Source organism: Pocillopora verrucosa, chromosome 10 (assembly GCF_036669915.1).
Source record: "Pocillopora verrucosa isolate sample1 chromosome 10, ASM3666991v2, whole genome shotgun sequence".
Classification (NCBI taxonomy): domain Eukaryota; kingdom Metazoa; phylum Cnidaria; class Anthozoa; order Scleractinia; family Pocilloporidae; genus Pocillopora; species Pocillopora verrucosa.
This window is the reverse complement of record NC_089321.1, coordinates 19,444,915-19,464,564: the sequence shown is the minus strand read 5'-3', so window position 1 is coordinate 19,464,564 and position 19,650 is coordinate 19,444,915. Positions and strand designations below refer to the sequence as shown.

The following is a 19,650-nucleotide window of genomic DNA, read 5'->3' as shown; positions in this document are numbered from 1 at the left end:
TTTGACATTAATCAAGCAATGTATAATCTTGAGAGTAAGGATATCCGTCAGACGGAGAGAGAGTTGGATAATTGACAACGAAGTTCACTCAGGTAGTCCGGGTCCTGTGCCTAGTTTTTTACAGCTAAACGTGGTTACAAAATGGTCTGTTTGAACATTAACAGTCTTGTCAAACATGTTGACGAACTTTGAGTTCTTCTTGCTGAGTTTTCATAGGATATCCTGGAAATTAATGAAACTAAACTTGACGAACCATAAAAAGTTCCGAACTCCATATACCAGGCCACGAATTTATCCGTCGTGACAGAAATAGACATGGTGGAGGGGTAGGTTTTTACATAGAGTCTTCAAATTCTTGTATAGTGCGCTCCGATCTAAACGCAATTAATCTTGAAAATTTAACTATAGAAATTCATAAACATAACTCTAAACCATTTTTAGTAACGACATGGTACAGACCTCCTTGCTCTCCAACCGATCTATTTTCGAGTTATTAGTCATTTATAGGCAAATCAGATTCTCTTGACCTAAAGTGCTATTTGTTTGGTGACTTCAATTGTAATTTGGCCTCTCTTATCGCTGATGCAAACACTCATCGTTAGCGAAAGATTTCGGATTTATATGGGCTCAAACATCTAATAAATGAACCAACGTGTGTTACAGAATCTATACACATATATTTGATCTATACACTGCAATTAAACAGACAAGGTAGGCTGTTCCGGAGTCTCTCATATTGCCATCAGCGGTCATAACCTCTTCTAAGTTTATCGGAAACTCTCTTCTGATTTGCCATCTTAAGGACACTCTTCCATCTCTTACAGAAATTTTCGAAATTTTGGTGGTGGAAATTTTCGAAATGAAATGTCTCAGCAATACTGGTCGTTAGATGAATCAGAAGATCCAAATTTGGCATGGTCTTACTGGAAAACAAAATTTTGGCGCGTTGTTAACTCACATGCTCCTTTTCAAACTAGACGTACTAAATTGAATAAAACACCCTGGATTAATTCAGCCTCGAAGAAAGATATGCGCTGTCGCGATGCTGCTAAAAAGGAAAGCGATAACAACAAGGAATCCTAAAGACTGGGCCAATTACAGACTGCTCCGAAATCGAATCAGCAATAAAGTGAAAACCACTAAGGCATCCTATTATCACGATAGTTTTATTCAATCCGAAGGAAATGCTGGAAGGACTTGGAGAACCATTATCAACCTCATGTCTCGTCATCAGAACAACCAAATAGTAAAGGAAGTGAAAGTAAATGATATCTCTATCTGCAACTCTAACGAGATTTCCAACGCCTTTAACGAATATTTTTCAACTATTGGGCCCGGACCAGCCAGCGAAATACCTTTAACTTCGGACGAAGAGTCTATTTATTTAAACAATACTCCTGAAAATTGCAACAAATTCTGTTTTCGTCCAACTACTACCAGTGTTGTCTCGACTTATTTAAATAGATTGTCAAAAACTAAAGCTACAGGGCTAGATTATATCTCTGCCAGGTTAATTCGTTAGTGTGCTGATATTATTTCAGGCTCGTTATGCGATCTTTTTAATAATCCCTGATGTCTGGCACATTTCCTGACGACTGGAAATGTGCCAGAGTGACTCTGTCGTTTAAAAAAGGCGATTCACTTGATTTAAACGACTGCCGGCCTAACTCAGTCATTTCCGTATTCGCCAAAGTTTTCGAGAGGATTGTATAGGATCAGTTATACAACTTTTTAAATAGTGAAGAAATCATCTCTAGACAACAATCTAGTTTCAGGTATTAACACTTAACTGTTACTGCTCTTCTTGAAGCCATTGACAGTTGGGTGTTTAATATCGATGGTGGCTACGTCAGTGCCGTAGTGTTCCTCTGGTTTTTAAGTGGCACATTGTTGTTAGTTAATATGATGTAAGGATTAGAATTTTTAGGTTCTTAGGATATTAATCATTGAATAGGAATTTTTTTTACCTAGTGAATCTTTTTTACCGTGTATAAATAATGATTAAATAAAAAAGTAAATAATTACATGATCGTATTTGATGATCGTATATCGTATATTATACGACCGTACATAATCGTATTTGAAGAGTACAAGAAAATTATGGGAATGGAGAGAACCCGAAGGAGAATGGAAATGGAGATGGAGAGAAGTGATGAAACTAGGACTTTGAAAGGGGAATTAAAGAAGAAGCGTCAACAAAGGAGGACAGCAAGCAAACCATATTCAAAGAAGGGGAAAAAACAAAGAAACCGAACAGTAATGGTTCGCATAAGACTCACTTTCTGAATACGATTGATTACAAAGATAAAAAAAAAGTAGGTGAAATTAAATAAAGGGGTAAGTTTCTAAAGAAACTGTGGTGCTGCGTCGGTGGGAGAGTATAGCAGGTAATTTAGTGTTAACAACTGGGTTGAAAACGTAAATTAGCCACCGTAAAGGGTACAAAAGCTGACGTTTCGAGCGTTAGCCCTTCGTCAGAGCGATAGAGGTGAAATTAAACTCAGATAAATTTTGTAAGGTGCGAGAAAATGTTGTTTAAAACTGTTGTTCATGTCCCTGCAAGTTTGAAATAACTTAACATGTAACAAAGAAACTTCTCATAAAACAGGTACGTGTTCTCACGGCAATCTTCTTTCACAATTACTAGATAAAATAAATTTGGTTTTTGTTGTTTTTCAAAATATTGAAAAATATCATGATCATGTTGTTTAACATTGTCGTTTTATGTGCTTTCTACGCCAAAATGTATAGGAGAAATTGATGAAGTCGTTTTTGAGGCAGTTGAAGCTTAAGTAGGTAGAAATAAAGCCGAGTGTTTGATCATCTTGTTGCAACAGACAAGTTTCCTTGTTGGTCGAAGAAAATAAATTTGAAACATCAAGATCAAGAGTCAAATGAAATTTTTCTTTTAAGTTCATTCACTATACAATCTTCAAGATTCTGAACGTCATATTTTATTCTTATAAGGGACACACCATATGTTTTACACCTGTAATTCTTCATCTCATCTCTCCTACTCTGGCTTTCGAATTGCTTGCATGTTTGATGAATTGTATAATTTTAAATGCCGTCAAATTCAGAAGCTAATTTTAGTGTATCACGAAGGCCACCTAATGCAAGCTAAAATCCTGTCGATGATGTATAAGCCATGAGCGGCTGACATCAGCATATTTATTGTCAAAGATTTTCCGACACCTTCCCTCATTAATAAATTATTGAGAAATACTTTGCTAATAAAGCAGAAAAGTCATTCGACGCTGAGGGTAATAAACTCAGAGACAAACAGCCGTCTCGCTCAATTGACATTGTCGAATGCACACAATTTGCAGCTGATGAATCAGCAACTAGGTGGAGATGTTTTTCAAGGCAATTTCGAATTGAAGGTGTTGAAGACCTTTTGGATCCAGACGGCGGAGCAGCAATATTTGGATGGAGAGTGTCCATGAAAAACAGCCAAACCAGAAGTCTCAAGGATAATGAGAGACAACCGTCAGACTAAAATCAAGTTGATTCTGTCGTCTGAGATGGAGAGGGAAAATGATAATGGTCACTCTAGCTTCAAAATACATTTTTGCGCATCGAAGTTATCAAAAATCCTAGTGCAACAGATGAATCAAAAGTATTGGATGTTTTCATGCAAACATTTGACGAAAAAATTCAGAATTTTTAATCAAAGAGGAAGCAACTGGAGATATCAAAGAGTGAATCACCTGACATCCATCCTGCGGAATACACATCGTTAAACGGCAGCTCTTGCATCAAACTCCCAATTATTTCCAAAGGAAGAAAGCAGTATAAATATCAAGAACAAGAATAATCAATGCTTCAAGTAGTGTATATCAAGAGCACTTAATCCTATAAAGTCACACTCTGAGAGGATTTCAGACTTAGGAGGAAATTGAATTTCACAGTGATTGAATTCCCTGTTAAATTGAGAGATATTAATAGGTTTGACAGACAGAATGAGGGTATCGCGGTCAATGTGTTTGGTCTTAAAGATACAAAAGTCTATCCTCTCAGGATCAGTGAGATGAAGAACAGAGAAGAGGATGGAAAACTAATCATTGATTTTCTTATGATAAAAGAAGGTAATCAGCACTACTGCTTGATCAAAAACATTGGAAGGTTACTCTCTAAACAAGTCACAAAGCGAGATGGTTTATTTTTCTTCTGTCGAAGAGGTTTGAGTCACTTTCCAAGTGAAAAAAATTAGCAATTCATGATCTACGCTGCTCTAACAATGAAGCAGGACCTATCGTGATGCCGGAAGTAAATGATGAAGGAATAATACCGTTTATTAAATTCAAGAATCACAATAGATTTGTGAGAGTTCCATTCGTAATTTACGATGACTTTGAATAATTAACAGAATCGATTGACACATGTGAGCTCATGAGTGGTAAGAGCTTCGTTAATCAGTATCAAAAGCACAAACCGTGTGGGTTCTGTTATCACATCGTTAGTTTGGATGATAAGCTTTATTCACAAGAGCAAGTCATCTACAGAGCAAAGAAGCCTTCGGTCGGCCCCTGCAGGGGCAGTGAGGATGAGGATGTTGATTGGAGCCTTTTAGAAATGCTTGAAGAAAACATCAAGGAGATTTGTAAGTAATTGGACTTTGCCAAGAAGATGATCTTCGCAGATGAAGATAGGCATGATTTCAACGATGCAACGCACTACTGGATTTGCAAGTGTTTATTTGACAATGACAATGACAGAGTGAGGGACCACTGCCATTTCACAGTGAAGTATCGTGAAGCAGCTCGCTACAAATGCAACTTACAATTCAAGAAGCCGAAGTTCACTCCTGTCATCATTCACAACTTGGCTGGCTATGACTCTAATTTATCCGTTAAGAATCTCGGCAAGACCGAAGAAAACATCAAATGCATTCCAAATAATGAGGAAAAATACATCAGTTTCAACAAAGATATCGTTGTTGGTTCTTTCATCGACAAAGAAGGTAAAATAGTTGAAGTCAAAAACGAGTTTCGCTTTCTCGACAGCTTTGGGTCCATTGCTTCTTCCCTCGATAGTTTAGTCGCAAAATTGAGTTATTAAAAAGGAAAGTCTTTAAAGACAAAATCGAGTTGGTCTCGCGGAAAGGTGCGCACCCATATGACTACATGGATAGTACCACTAAGTTTAAAGAAACAGAACTGCCACTCAAAGAAGAGTCCTACTCTAAGCTGAACGACAGTGATATCTCGACTACGAGCATGCAAAGAGGGTCTGGAAAGAGTTCAAAATAAAGACGATGGGTGATTACCATGACCTTTATCTCACAACGGATGTTCTCCTACTGGCAACGATGTTTGAAGAATCCAGAAACGGTTGTCATAAGCTCGACCCTGGTGGTATTTCACCGCTCCTGGATTGGCTTGGGATGCTACCTTGAAGGGGACTGGTGTAGAGCTTGAATCACTCACTGACTCAGTGGATAACTGACAACTAGAGAAATATTTCATGCATCCTCGAGGTGGATCTTGAGTATCCTAAAGAGCTTCATGAATTGTAAAACGATTATCTTCTTGCTCCTGAGATAATGAGGATAAATAGGGTGGAAAAAATTATTCCAAATCTGAATGATAAGGACAGATACATAGTTCATAAGAAGACACTGAAACAATATCCTGATCTCGGTTTGAGGATCAAAAAGATTCATAGAGGTACAAGTTTCGAAGAAGAACCTTGGCTTAAGAGCTACATCGAGCTCAATACTAATTTACGGGCGAATGCGAAGAATGATTTCGAGAAAGAATTCTTCAAATTGATGAACAACCCTGTCTTCACAAAAAGTGTGGAAAACATCAAGAATTGAGTAGGTGTGAGATTAGTCAATGATAGAAAGATAGCACTAGAACTTACAGCCAAACCAAACTTCAAGAATTGCACGATATTCAATGAAGATTTGGTAACGATTAATGTAAAGAAGACAACTTAAGTTTAATAAGCCAGTATATTGTGGAATGAGCATCCTTGATATCAGCAGGACTCTAATGTATGACTTCCACTATAACTACGTCAAGAAGAAGTATGGCAGCTCTGCGGCCTGACCGAAGGCTGGAGATCGTGCAAAGCTTCTCTTCACAGACACTGACAGCTTGATGTATGAGATTGCGATTGAAAACTTCTACAAGGATATGTGCGGTGATGTTGAAGACAAGCTCGACACTAGTACTCACCCCGAAGATCGCGTGTCAGGGATCCCAAATGGTCGTAACAAGAAGGTCGTGGGAATGATGAAGGATGAAGCTGGTGGAAAGGTCGTTGAAGAGTTTGTTGGATTGAGAGCAAAACTCTACAGGTACAAGATGTTTGAGGGAAAAGAGGAGAAAAAGTGTAAAGGTATTAAGAAGGCCGTAATAAAGAAGAATATAACTTATGAAGCCTACAAGAGTGCTTATTTCGCGGAAACATGGAAATGAGGAAAATGAATGTAATCATGATGATAAACACGAGGTCTTCACTGAGACGATAGACAAGATATCTTTGAGTACTAATACTGATAATAGAATAATAAGAGAAGATACGATGTCGACTTTTACTCATGGTCACTATCACTCCGCGGCCCGGCTCGAAGAGCTTATCAATGAAATGAATAAAAAATATGAATCCTGATAACATTCCATCCATCACATTAATAGTCGGACCTTCTAATTAAGGAGAGAGAAAGACACCTGATTAATCTGTTGAGCAGCGAACTCATTCAGAACTTCGATTACACTGTCCTGATTTGTACAACATTCGTCCACAACGAGACGTATGATAATTTCGGAGATTCGGATAAAGACTTATTTATTTTAACTCCTCAGCAAAACCAGATTGATGACTGGCTCAAGATTATTAGTTATGTGTATGAGGGAACTGACACACTGATCATTCTCGGTGATTGTGCTGCTTCTAGGGATGTGAAGCAGAGGACGAATGAAATCGTGAATTTGGCATTCAGCGCAAGTCATAAGGAAATCAGCGTTTGGGTCCTCACACAACGGATGACAAGCATCGCAAAACCATTCAGAGAGAACACTGCTATATTATTTCTCTTCTACACAACATTTTCCAAGGATATGAAGATCATTTTAAGGATAACGCGGGTGAGTTGATGAAAGATGAGCAGTAGAAATTGATATCAAAGCTCAAGAATGAGAAGTATTGAGTATCAAGCGAAGGAGATGATTTGTGTATCTCTCACTAAGATCAAGTCAAGAAGCTTGAGAAGCTCAAGAAGATGTTGAGATGTACTTCAAGAGATATGGAGCTTCGTTGTCTTTAAAGACTTTGATGGAATGGTTGATACATTTCTTCAGCTCCTATGTAAAGCATTAGCTCATTTTCTCCCTGTCGAACTTCTGAAGGACTTGAACGATAACTTCATAGTTAAGAGAGAGCTCGGAATGATCGCAGGCGGATCGAGTCTAAAGAAGGGAAGGCACATGACAATCGCAAGTGTTGCTCTTCTCACTGCCAAAAAAGTTGCAGTCAACGATAAGAACTTGTGTTAGTACTTGATAAGAACTTGATGAGAACTAGATAGGAACTTGATAACAACTTGATAAGAACTTGATAATAACTTGATAAGAACTTGACAACCACTTGATAAGAACTTGATAACAACTTGATAAGTACTTGATAACAACTTGGTAACAACTTGATAAGTACTTAATGAGAACCTGATGAGAACTTGATGTGAACTTGATGAGAACTTGATGAGAACTTGATGAGAACTTGATGAGAACTTGATGAGAACTTGATGAGAACTTGATGAGAACTTGATGAGAACTTGATGAGAACTTGATGAGAACTTGATGAGAACCTGATGAGAACTTGATAAGAACTTGATGAGAACTTGATTAGAACTTGATGAGAACGTGATGAGAACCTGAGGAGAACTTGATGAGAACGTGATGAGAACTTGATGAGAACCTGATAAGAACTTGATGAGAACCTGATGAGAACTTGATGAGAACTTGATGAGAACTTGATGAGAACTTGATGAGAACTTGATGAGAACTTGATGAGAACTTGATGAGAACTTGATGAGAACTTGATGAGAACTTGATGAGAACTTGATGAGAACTTAATGAGAACTTAATGAGAACTTGATGAGAACTTGGTGAGAACCTGATGAAAACTTGATAAGAACTTGATGAGAACTTGATGAGAACTTGATGAGAACGTGATGAGAACTTGATGAGAACTTGATGAGAACTTGATGAGAACTTGATGAGAACTTGAATAAGAACTTTAAAATTATACATTAGCAAATAAAACGGATGGTAAAGAACACTGCAGAAGCACCGGCTTGCGTAGCGGCTCAACAGGTGACGACAGTTTTTATAAGTTCGCGTGAAGCCTTACGAAGAGGTTCTTATTATTACATTTAAAAGATCTAAGGCGGACTCTACAGCGAAGAAATACAGGAAAGAGATTTTAGGTTTATAGTCTGGTGTGCGAGTCGTGCCTTCTTCACCCGTTGCTCCCGTAATCGCGAATATTTTGAGAGAATATTTCTCAACGATATCTGTTTTCTAGAAAGCACTTCTATAGGTTTACAAGAAACTTGGCCGCTGAGTTTGTAGAAATCATTAAAACTTTCTTGCAGTATATTAACTACTTACTACTATTTGAACTGAAATGCGAAACAAAAGTCAGTTTGGTTCACCTGAGCATCCAACCATCAAGGTGCGTGGTTTTATATTTTTAAGTATAAAAAGGGAAAAATAATTTACTTCCTTGTGAGCATGGCGAACTAGAACTATAAACGTTTCCCAGTAGAAGTTCATAGATTTTCTGATTCTTCATTCTTTTTTTTTTTTTTTTTTTTTTTTAATTGCAACACGAAGAACACTACTTTACAAAACAAGACGAACACTACTTACAATACCACCTACAAGACGTTACTTATTCTACTTACTATATAATACTTCCTTAGACTGCAATTCTTACCCTACTTTTTACAGTTTTTTTTTTTCACTTACACACCTATGTATCTATTAAATTATAATTCAAAATGGGTTTCCATTTAGCCTCTAGCATCTTCCTATCATTAAACTTAGCCGCAATGTGACATTCAGTTTCATATTTTCTTTTAACTAGTTCCTTATACGAAGGGAAAAAAGGAAGACTATTATTCCTACGGCAATTCCATAAATGTAGCTTACCTAAAATGATTAAGTAATTAAATAAAGAACAATTAGTATCTGTGACACCAATTAAAATAGTCTTTAACTCAAGTTTCCTTTGTTCTTTGGCTATAGCGATCCAATAAGATTCAAATTCTTCCCAAAATGCATGTGAGTAAACACAGTAAAAGAATAAGTGATCAATTGTTTCCGCACTGGTATTGCAAAAAGTGCAAAGATCGCTTTGTATTAAACCTATCTTAGCTAAGCGGGAATTTGTGAATAAAATGTCATTTAGTATTTTAAATTGAAAGCATTGCACATATGTCTCGCAGATACAGGACCTTATTAATGAGAAGGCCTTTTTTGTTTCCACATCATCAATAGAAAATTTAGATTTCAACTTTGTGAAGCCTCTGGACTCTGTCGCCTTACTGGATATAAGCAAACCGTAGAAATCCCTAGACTTGCTAAGTGCTGGATCAAAGATTTTATCACCGATTTTAAATTGCAGTCATCTGACATGATCTTTCTTAATTTCGTGGCATCGAATTCTTAGATGACTTGGTACTGCGCAACGAACACCAGTCCAGGTCAGAAAGTTGGAATCTTTTAAACCATTACGTTTTGCAAGGTTAAAGGACTCTGTGTTACTCAAATCAAATTTTAAGTCGCTTAAAAGAATAATATTTGCGCTATTATAATTATAATAGAATAAAGGTTTGCCGTTTACTCTAATGTTATGATTGTTCCAGATGATTGTTTCACGTAGACTTACAAGATCAAATCTAGAACGAAAATCTGACCACCAGTGTAACATCTCCTTATAAAATATTGGGGAAATGTTATAGTCATTAATATTATAATCACAATGAAGAAAAAATTATCCACCAAAAGGTTTTAGTAAATGTAATAGATACGCTTTCCAGGGATAAAAATTATCGCTTAGAAATCTTCCAATCCATGAAAGTCGGAGTGACATAATTGACGTTGTAAAATCAGTTACCTTCATTCTTACTTTCTAACCATCTTGTGGGAGACTTCAATATTCATATGATCACTCGTTCTATTTCCTGAAAACACCAACTAAAGATGACAAAAACTCTTCCCATTTGTGCCGCGTTTTTTATTTAATTCAGATTAACCCTTTAATGAATTATAACCCTTAACCCAACAAGATTTTCAATTTACTCAGATAGAACTACTAATTCCATCCAATCCATTTTGTGCATAGCTGCATTTCTGCATGGAGCCTATCTTTACAGCCTAAGGAAAAGATTAGAAAAGATGATTTAAATAGAAACTCGATTTATCATGTGAACAATAGAAATCTTATGTTAATGGCTGTGTGATAATAATGATTCGATTTACCGCTCTCGCTATAATAAGCGCACCCTCTCTAATCAGCGCCCATCGAATTTGTTTTTGTCAATAAGCGCCCCTATACCAATAAGCACCTCTATTGAGAAAGTATCCTCATTCCAATAATACATGTACATTGAGATCAACCGTGGTTCATCTTCCTTTAATTGCGCACTTAAAGCCTCATTGCAGGAATGGTGGTCTTCGTTTCAGTCTCTCATCTATTAAATGCATATCTCATTTTCAAATTTTGTGACACTTGCTTGGCTGCCGCTAGTCGCTCTATCCAGGAAGGTTCATGAAGGATCCAGGGGGAACCAGTCTGTTTTTGATCCTTTTTAAAATAAATGTCAATGGTTTGTTTTGCACATTATGCTGTTCCTAAAAAGATGAAATAACGTCCTGTCCCTAATAAGCCCCCTGTGTCCGATGGGCACCCTCCCTTGAGGTACCAAAAGTAAATAAGCGCCCAGGAGCTAAATCGAATCACTACGGTAATAAAAATATCGTTTATGTTAATATTGAGCTACTGTGCCGTGTTATTTAAATGTCGCTACTTAAATTTTATCTTATTCGTAACTTGCCTTATATCCTTGATAATTGTTTTTTGTATAGTGTTTTGTTAATTTTTTTTCTTCTTATTGGTATCCAAAGACTAGTGAGGTCAGCAACCCCCCCCCCCCCCTTACAGTTTTTTTCCCGTACGGACTGACCTAGACTGGCGAATAAATAATCCAATTTTTTCTCTGCTGGTCTGCCTTTTCTGCTTTGCTGTAAATTGTACGGAAAAAGTTCCATTACGTAGTCCGTATCATAAAAAAAAAAATGGACCAGCTACGAGGACGTGATTAGCCAATCAGATCTGAGAATTTAAGATTCCGGCCCGCTCAGATGCTTTAGTGAAAATAAATAGTTGTTATTTCTGTTGTTCTGGCTTTTATTCTTTGCTATACCTTTAGCATGAGAATTAACATTGAAGAGAATGAGAGTAAGAGCCCCTATCCAAGTTACCTGGTGTAGACAAAGTTGGCGAGTTTCATACCAACACCAAGACCGTTGTCATCTATCTTGCATTTGGATGATACTCCATACTTTTTAAACTCCTGCACTTTTCCATCACTAGTTGTAAAACACCTGTTCCTTTTCTGTACAACAAATAGAGAAGAAGATAGAAAAAATGGTTGGGAATCAAGATTACAGTCTACCTTGTGAGTTACCTTAAGAAAATCGCATTTGGAACGTTTTTAAGAGAGGATGTCAGCCTCCATCGAAGAAATTGGAAATATTGTGGCAAGTCGCTCAAAATTCGTTTTCACTCCTACTTTTATATTTTGTAGCCCAATATGTTTTAATAATTGTGGTGTAGTTTTTTTGTGAAAATTTATTTTAATTTTCGAGAAATGACTTTTTTCGTTCGACCGCTTAAATATGCAAATGTTCACCGTGAATATGACCTAAGTTGTGTGACCTCATGTAACGATTCCACTTGACCTCCGGCATTTCTGTCAACATAATACTTTATTTTATTACCTAAACTTAGTGCCCTGTCTTTATTGAAGCTGGCAAAGAAATATTTATTTTTGGTGAATATTTTTGTCCGACTTCCTTTTCCCATGTCGAAAAGTAGCATCAAACAAAGAGTCACACAACTCGGGTAATATTAACGGTGAAAATTTGCATATTTGAGCAGTCGAGCGAAAAAAAAATTATTTCTCGAAAACTGAATTAAATTTTTACAAAAAAAACTACACCACAATTATTAGAACATATTGGGCTACAAAATATGAAAGTAGGAGTGAAAGCAAACTTTGGGTGACTTGCCGCTCTTTGTTTGATGCATGCTGACATTAGCTCTTAAAGCGATCACTACAAACCAAGCCTAAAGAGGTGTACTGCAATTTTGGTTATGCTTATGCAACCGAGTGTTTCGTTCGACTGAGTCGGATATCTCACACACTTGCTTATGGAAACTAATTAAATAGTCTTATGAATGCTAGGTTAAGTTAAACAAATCTTTTGTACTCACTCGAATACCAAAAATCTTGAAACCTTTCTTTTCCGCTGCAATTTTGCACTTCTCAAATACGTCCTGAATGCTTAGTTTCTTTCCATGGACGGTGGCGATTTTACATCCGAGAACCATTTTCGCTTTCTTCTTGTGCTCTTTGAAACATCCTTCAGATTTCCACGCGACGGCAGCAAAAGAATTTGGAAGAAGTCAATGGGCCAAAATGTTGAGTTCGAATTTGGTGGAGAAAAAGAAACAAACATATGGATGAAAACATGTCAAGTGATAAGTCTCACTTTTGTAGTCTATGTTTGGCTAAACATTGTTCAAAATTTCCACCTAAGGTCTCGGTAGGAACATAAAGGACTGAAAAAAATCTTGGTGAACCCTCAATTCTTGTGGAAAAACTTGAGTCCGAGTCTGGTGGAAAAAACAAACAAACAGATGGATGAAAGCATCTGTCCATTGAGAAGTCTGACTTTTTTAGTCCATGTTTGATAATAAATTGTTCAAAATTTCAACCTTAGGTCTCGGCAGAAACATAAGGGACTGAAAAAAAACTAATCTTGGTGAATCCTTGATTCTTATGGAAATACTCCGAATCCTACTTTGAAGGCAAACTGGATGAAACGAGGTATGGTCACAAGAGGGTTTGATCTGTGGCGAAAATGCAACTGGGGTTTATCAGCCGAGGGATTCCAAATGAATTTAACAGTTGTCGGAATCCTGTCTGCTTTGGTGAAAGCTACTTTTTGACGGTTATTTAGTGTCGTGTGGGTAGCAATGTTTCATGTATTAATCATTAATGTATACTACGTGCTATATATTTACGCTCAAACTTGATAAGACAGCGACTTAAACTTAAAGACAAAACACAGAGAATCTTTAGGTTCCTCTTCGAAACCCTTTATTTGTTCCATGAGACGGCTAACTCAGACGTCGTTAATTGTAATGACTATAAAAGTTGATTGGCTTCGCCCAGAAAGCGTATAGATTTGAAGTGATTTGAAGACATTTAAAATGAGAACGTTGTTTCACCAATTAGTTGGAAGGATGAAAAAGTTGGAAGTAATGGTAACTTCCAATGGCTCTAGACCATTTACTGTTGACATCCGACGCGCATATCAACGTTTTCGCACGTCGAGTGTCTTTTAGCGCATATGGCAGTACAGACTACCCACAAAAAGAGTTTATTCCTAAAGCCTAGATTAGCGAGTAAAAGAACCGGTAGCATTGCTCTAGTTCAAACTGAGCTTGCCAGACAACGCGATGATCGTCCGCAGGACCTACACAGGCAAATACCATACTTAGGAACACAGACACCATAGGCAACCGAAAAGGTTTGGAGAAACAAAATTTTCATTCATTCTCTTAGAAAAAAACAATTGAGGAGACTTTCATTTGAAAGAGGACTAAGCTGCTGGCCGTAAAAGATTTCCCAAGACCGAAAAGATAGTTAATTCGAAGACGCATCAAACCTTCATCACAGTTTTTCCCATCCCATCCTGCAGGACATGGCTGATAACTGTAACCATCTTAAGTAATCTTACAACTGGCTCCATTCTTGCAAGGAGATGACTCACATTCATCAACTGTTGCAAAAGAATGTCAACAATAATCCATGATCACAAAATAACCCATCAAATCATAGCATCACAATGAGCTGTGAAAGACTAAATAATAGAAACACCTCAAATAGGATTCGGAAGAGTAGCAAAACGCAAAAGAGATTTTGCTTGGGGTCATTTTCCGTTGACAGGAAGATAGACAACAACTATTATTTACTCGAATTGGTGGAAGAAAACCGAGCCTGTTTTGGAAGGGGAACTTTTTGCGCTTTGCCATAGATCATTGGAAACATTACATTACCAAGTAAAGCATAAACAAAAATATGAAATGGAAGTTGCACTTAAGCCCCTCTGGGACAAAAGGTGAATTCATATCCCTAACCGGAACAGTGTATCCCATAAGATCATGCCCGTGATACCAACTGCGTTCGTCGAGGATGCAGCTGGGGCTACACTGGTAGGATGGCTTATTGGTAAGACAGAATATGACTTTTGTCTCTCGTTAAAACATAATTTTTTCGAATGTTCATTTTTTAAAATGTAAATTGTGTTTTTTGTCAAAATTCTTAACACTTTCGCCCTAGGGTATGCCGAGTTTTTATTCAGGGTTTCTCAGTAGCACCTCATACAAGGTTCTCCAAAAAACTTTTTGAAAGACTTCCCCAAAATTTCCTACCTCTAAACAGTAGCATCTACATTTTTTAGCTCCAATCACAATCAGTACATTTCATGAAAAAACTGGCTATTCTAGCCGATGATCCTACCATAAGGATTGTTTTGTATTCAAGTTTGGGATGCTTATTTCTTACCGCAGTAAGGCCATTGTCCTTTGTAAACTTTGTCAAATGAACACCACAATCTGTGATGAGCTACCTTGGTACAAGATTGGTAAGTTATTCCTCCATACTCGAAAGGAAAAACACAGCAACGGCCTTGAGAATCGTCCGTCTTTTTACCAGGTGGACAAGGAAGCCCTGTAGAAAAATCAGAATATTTGTGTTACGTTCTTTACGAAATAAATCTACACAAGCACAAAAGCATTCGTTTAACATAACTAATGTACTGTTAAAAGTTCACTCACGCTTTCCGCAGGTGTCTCCTTCAAAGTCATCAGTGCATTTGCATGAGAATGAATCAAGACCCGTCATTGTGCATGTTCCACCATTTATATATGGATGTGATTTACAGGGGCTCACTGAGGAAACGAAACATTATGATTGGCAGAGAAGTAGTCCGTTATGATTGGCAAATTAGTCGCTTCTATGTTCAATAAATGTCTAAAATGATCATATTTATCGTACCTGTACCTTTTTTACAAGATTCTCCATAATATCCGTCGGGACATTTACAGCTGTAAGAATCATCTCCAGTTACTGTGCAGTCTCCCCCATTTTGGCAAGGGTTGTTTGTGCATGGGTTCACTAGGGTTCATAACAAAAATTTGCGTTAAGCGGCCTCGGTTATTTATTTGTTGAGGTAGGTGGATTTGTTTTCCACACAGAAAATTACCTTTAAACATGGAGGCTTCATCTCATGAAATGAAATATGCAAAGGTATTTGAGAGCAATAGTGTGTCAGTTTCGAACTTTTTAAAAAAATCGCGGCCACTTAACCTTACCGATTCGGCTGAAATTTGGCATGAAGGCTAATTTTAGGGTCCTTACCACGAAATGGGTATTAAAAAGTTCCAGCTGTTTTTGCTTGGCATAAAATCGATAAAGCCGACTATGTCCGCCCATACTTGTCCGCCAACATGGCGTATCGAAGGTGTTCTTATGATTTCAACTCCAGTCCTGTCGTAAAGATATCCTAAAATCTCTTGAAATAAATAAAAAAAATCTACCCTTTTTTAACATTTATTGGAAAAAATGTGGGAGATGACAGATTTTGATTACAGGTTATCTCAACGTTCGAAGGTCGTTTTGCGCCGCCTTGAACTGTAATAAATGTACCCCAACTTGTCAGCATGATATCTCCAATGTTACCTCGATTCAGAGGTTGCCATTTATTTGGAACAATGTTTGTTTACGGATGAATTGATTGCATTAATAAAAAAAAACGGGGGAAATTTAAAGGGACCAGCTCTTAAATCAGCTTACCGGTCGGAAATAAAGTCCAAGTACTTATTTCGTCCAGAATGAAAGCAAATTCCAGAAGTTTTCCTGATATTACGGAAGTATCTGTTGATTTTGAGCGAAAGCAAATATGTCTGGGCGACATTGTCGCAATGGGATAAATATTTGGTTACCCAATGAATGTAAACAGTCGATCCGGTAATAATACTCGGAAGGGTTGATTTCACTTACCGTTTTGAGAACGAAAAATTCCGAAAAAGAGAAGATTCTTGTGAATTCCAAACCAGCTCATTTGGTGGTGATTGGAGACTTACTCAAAATCAGAACCTGTGAGCTACATTTGTAGTTGGTCCTTGTCACGTCAACGATTCAGATATCTTTCGTTGGCTATTACGTAAATTGCATCACGTTTTTGAGTGGGTCTTAATTTCGTTTTTGATATGTTTCAATGTTCTTATCAGTATAAAGGAAACCGAACCTTTCAGGATACTTCCTTGCAATTTTTTTTTTCACCAACGGTGAGCGCTAAATGCACACATGAAGCGCCGTCATTAAGGGCACAGACATGAAAGTTGTTTGAAATAAATGTCATCTCGTTGGAATGCGCGCGCAATCGCTAATTGCTCTAAGATCTATTTTACTTTGAGAGGCTGTTTGGGAAGGATATTTTTTAAACCTTCTTTCGGTGGCTTTAAACGAGCTTTACACCTAATCTATATGAAAAACGAAACTATGAATTCGAATTCATAGTTTCTTGAATTCTTGTTCTGAACTGTCGTTTATAGCGAAAACGGAAGTTAAGATCCAAGACCTAAGAAACCATATTTCATTTATTTTTTGATGGCAATGAGAGAGGAACGGAAGCCGAAAAGGGACAATCCAAGAATATTTTGCAAATCCGAAAAAATATTCACAATCGATATCTTTTAGACAAATCGCTTTTGAAAAGTTTGTTAAATCGACAAAACAAATTCAAATCCGTGACTTTCCATTCATTTACCGGGCTTTAAAACTCTAGACCTTGCAGACCTTTACTTCTTTATCGCTCTAGAAAGACTTACATTTCCGGCTCAAATTCCCCACCCCAGCCACATAAGGTCCAAATTTCCCATTCCTCAGGCACGGGAGACAGTTAAATACCCGTGAGTTGCCCGTGTTTCCTTTTTAAAAAAAAAAGAACTTGGGTAGGGCATTTGAACACAATTTTGGCCCCGGGGATTGGAATTTGAAGAACTAATTTTCAAGATTTCAATTTCCACGGGGAAGGGAAGTTGAAGTTTCGAATTAATCGATGCATAAGCATGAAATTTGTCCCAGTACTTACTCTAGCCCTTCTCAAAGACGCGTCAAAAACGTTTAAACCCCATAAATGAGGCTTTCGTGTACATCGTAAAAGGGATATGCACTCGCACGACTACATGGTATGTCTGAAACTATCCTCAGCAAACCTCGAGAAACCGCTCTTGACCAATATTATACTATACTAGAGCATTCTCTTCATACAAAGAACTGGAAAATAAACTGAAACAAAAAGGGAAGTTAATCACTGACATGATAAGTTTGGCTTTGTTAAAAACGAGAACTTGTCCAATATTTTACCTCATTGAAACCAGCCTCTCAGTGTACCTACAAAATCTACTACAAAATCAAAACAAATTTCAATTTTTGTACCTGTTGTGTCCAAGAAGTATGAAGGAGAGTAAAATGATAAAAAAAAACAATCTAAACAGGATCCACAAATAAAGGAATAAATTTCCACTTTTAGACTCAAGAATAAACTTGATTGCTTGTGCACTCTCACGAGTTCAAGTTGATGTCTATCTCAAACCACATTCCGTTTTGTGTGTGTGTGGCCACTGCCAGAGTGTATTACGTTGGTATTTAAGGCTTACTTTTGATATAAATAAAAGTTACTCTAACGGACTTGCCAAAGGCTGGGGTTTTTCTTATGCTGCAAACTTGAAGAAATGGTAAATTGACTCCTGATGGAAAAAATGATGAATTTGCATATCATCTACGAAACCGGTTGCGCGACCTGTAAGTAAAGTATCATTAATCTTAAGTTTGCAGCGACTTAATTAAAATAAAGGACCAACAGCTATCACCAATAGTTTATAAGAATTGATAAGAATGTTTTTTTCACAAAATCCTTTGTTCTCAAAACGGTAAGCGAATTAAACTCTGAGCGTAATTATAGTCGCAAACGCTAATCACTTGTATTCAAACTTTACTAGAACAAACTTCCGTTCATAGAAAATTTAACAAACTTGACATGACTCATTGTTGAACACGGTAACTGAAAATAACACGCGAATGAGCATAAAATAACTTACAACGTATGAGTGAAAGTACTAGAAAACGACAAAGCGAAATAAACAAGGACACTTACAAGACGAATGTGACCAAACCAAAAGACGAAAAAATGAAACTCAAAGCACGATATGTTCCGATATGTTCCGCAAACTAGACAACTAACCAAATAAATTACGCGCGAACAGAGTACCTACGATATGCAAATAAATATAACAAGTACAAAACTGGTAACTGACAGAGGACACTAATGAAGACGAGAAACTAAACACCTAACACGAAACTATGAAACAACAACAACAAAAATAATGATACAAATCTTGCGCCTACAGTAATTGCACGTGGCTTGTTTAAATTCAACTAGTTACCTAAAATCATACCATTGCAACAATTTTGCTTGAACATCATTGAAGTGTGGACGTCTTATATTCTGCAGCATACACCTTTATTGATATCTGACGGGCTCTACCAGCAACTAAACTACTCGCTACATCTAGATACAAGCTTGGCTTTTATTGGTACGGTTGAGGATCTAGAACGTTCCGTAACATAACAATAGATTCTATTTACATCTTATTCAGAGATGACTCAGCATGACACAGCTACTTCTAGAACATTCTTGAAGGTCACACTACAATCAACACGTTTATGTTAAATCAAAAGATACCTCCATACTATTAGGAAACTTTCCGGACGATAAATGTACTTTAACTGTTTCCCTCTGAGCGTGAATTGATTTAAGAGCTTTTAGGACTAGGTCCCAAACATAGCCAGGTCAGTACGGGTTGATAATTTTTCTCCTTGACCATTTCATTTCCCCTATTCTTTTTTTTTTATGAAATCTGTTCATCTATGAACAAACGTTGTTCACAGCAACTGGTAACTTCTGGATCGAGGTAACACTGGAGATATTCGGTCACTAACTTGGGGTAAATTTTTCACTGTTCAAGGCGGCCTAGAGCGACCTTAGAACGTTGGGATCATATATTGTTAAAACCAGACCTTTGCTATGTTTTTTTAAATAAATTCTAAGGGGAAGGGAAGATCGTTTCAGGAATATCACGAGATTTTGAGAAACATTTACGATAGGACTCGAGTTGAATTTAAAAGATCCCTTTCGATTCTCCATATTGGCGGGCAAATATGGGCAGACCAAATGCACTTTCCCATTTTATTGGCAAGCAAAAATAACTGACACTTTT

General features: G+C 37.2%; 1 protein-coding gene and 1 pseudogene across 1 annotated transcript in view; one reads left to right on the top strand and one right to left on the bottom strand.

The window, feature by feature from the left end:
* The window catches only part of LOC131778413 (fibropellin-1-like), a 72,679-nt gene that overhangs the window by 17,021 nt on the left and 36,008 nt on the right, over positions 1-19,650 (bottom strand). The gene's annotated exons all lie outside the window — the stretch shown is intronic.
* Positions 5,970-6,621, top strand: LOC136283907 (uncharacterized; annotated as a pseudogene).